A 2665-nucleotide genomic window follows, 5' to 3' on the forward strand; every position below is an offset into this window, starting at 1 on the left:
GCAGGAAAACGGGCAGAATACCTGGAATACCATTTTGATTGTTAAACATATTTAAGAAATGGAAAATATGAATATAGAACTCTTGGAACTTTTGTTGATTAAAATTGTGAAATCATAACAAAGAAGACACAAATGAATAAATACTTTAGAAAATTTATTTAGCCTACAGATCTCCTTTTGATTCATTACTTGGAGGAATCTGCAGTTCGGATATGTGCTATTCCCCCCCCCCAACACTCACACACACGCAGCATTGAAAAATGGAATCCCAGACCTTCAGGCTAAAGTGATACATTCCGTTCTACTGTCTCACCTTCTACTTACCTCCTCCTTTCCACTTCTCAGTGTGTGGACCAAGCCTTAATTAGGTAACTGTTGGATTCTATAGAAAGCATAACAGGGCATCTACTCAGTGCTTAGCCACAACATCTAAATCAATGGAACATTCTATGCCACTGTTCTCTTCCCAAAGGAGTCTCAAAGAGGCTTACAATCCCCTTCCCTTTCCTCTCCCCACAACAGACACCCTGTGAGGTAGGTGAGGCCGAGAGAGCCCTCATATTCCTGCTCAGTCAGAACAGCTTTTTCAGTGCTGTGGCGAGCCCAAGGTCACCCAGCTGGCTGCATGTGGAAGAGCGGGGAATCAAATCCCAGCTCGTCAGATTAGAAGTCCACTCTCCTAACAACTACACCGAGCTGGCTTCAAAGTCAGACCATGATTTCAGTCCCTCTTGATCCCCCCCCCCCCATTTATTTTTATTGGTTTTATTATAGGAACTGAGCATCTCCAGAATATTCCTGAGGAAGGGGGATAGAAATCTATTAAATAAACAACATTTTAGTTCAGAAGTTAAGCAGCATACAATCAAGAAGTGCAGCGCTGAACACCTACTTTCTTGCCTTAAAAGTGGAGCATGTGTAGGCTAATTTTTGTCACTTAGTGACAGCTCCATAACTATGATCCAGAGCAGGAGAACCATTTAGGATAGGTTCAGAACCCACCTTGGATAGTGTAATACTTTTATTAGGACCAATATAAATGTCACAGCTACTTGTTTATTTTATTTACCTAGTTGGGGTCCCAGAGTGGCTTACAACATTCTTGTCTCTGCTATTTTATCTCCATAACAACCCTGTGAAGAAAGTACCTGAAAAAGTCTTCAAACTGCTTACACAATTACCTTTCCCCACGACACCCTTATCCCTGTGAGGCAAATGAGGCAGAGATAGCCTTGAGGGAACTATGACTGCCTCATCTGGCTTCATATGGAGGAGTGAGGAATCAAACCCAGCTCTCTAGATTAGAGGCTGCCACTCTTAACCAATACACCAAGCTGGCTATAAGGCTGAGAGGGTGTGACTGACCCAAGATCATCCAGTAAATTTCCATGACAGACTAAAGATCCTAACCAGCAATTGAAGAAGTGTGTGTGCACATGAAATCTTAAACCTTGAATAAAACTTTGTTGGAGTTAAAGGTGCCACTGAACTCTACATTTGTTTTCTGGATTCAGACCAGCATGGCTACCCACCTAAGCATGTGAAAGCTTTCAAATTGCACCTAAGCTTTCTGGGAAGAGGAAGGGAAAATGGCAATCTCCATTTGAGGATATAAAAGCCACCAGTTAAATCGGATGTCTCTCCAGTACCAGGTAGAACACATATGTTCCTTAAAAGTTCAAAAGCTGAGGTTTTTTTTTTAAGTGTCCAGCTTGATTAAGAGCTTAAGAAAACTTGAAGGCATGGACACAGGATTTCAGCAAATATTTTGGTTAGTCCTAATAAAAGGTTTGTATGGATAAGATACATGAATTTAAGACTAAAACCAAAGTTATAAGTTTTGAGAAAGGATAATAAAAAATCTTTTTGAAAACTTGGACAGAATCCAGTACGATTTAATCAGAGTACAATGCCGGAAAGTTATGAATTGTTAGATTTTACAGCAGATAATTTTAAACCAAGAGGGGTTAAGGAAATATCAGAAGGGACAATTTGGTAGATTTTTGGTAGATTTTATCTTTGTAGATAAAGGGAGTACCTTCTGTAAGATCACAGACTGTGGAAAAGTGGCATGGGGGATGGCAAGCTGGGCTTTCTCAAACTTCTGCATGTGGTCAGCTTCAGCAACAAAGCATTCTATGTAGTTGTTAATATGTCTCTCAAATAAACTACTGAAATTTCTTTATAAACTTAGAGCTTGCCTTCTTGGGGAGAACGGACCCCTATGTGCCTATGAGATAGAGGAAATATATGCTACAGCTTAAGGTTTATCATCTACAACTTTCTTTCTTAAGAGCAGTCCTAATATTTCAAGAGGACTATTAAGAAGTACAGATGAAACATTTGCATCTGTTTTGGGTTCAGATTTGAGGATATTTTCATTAAATATGTGTAAATACTTCATTTGCAAGTCAGCCAAATTTCATTCACAGCACATTAGTGGAATTTTAGAGCATATATGTTAAACAACAATTGCTAAAAGCCATATAAGACCAACCTAAAATATTAACACAAAATCAGAAGGTTCAGGTTTTATCTGATTTACCCACTTCAGTCTTAAAGAATTGGAGAGATTAAAAATATTTAGCCCCCAAATGTTCATCAAATACAGTACAAGTGGGGTTTTCCATTGAAATTATTGTGAACTGGAATAGTCTGTGGGATA

Source organism: Paroedura picta, chromosome 4 (assembly GCF_049243985.1).
Source record: "Paroedura picta isolate Pp20150507F chromosome 4, Ppicta_v3.0, whole genome shotgun sequence".
Lineage (NCBI taxonomy): Eukaryota > Metazoa > Chordata > Lepidosauria > Squamata > Gekkonidae > Paroedura > Paroedura picta.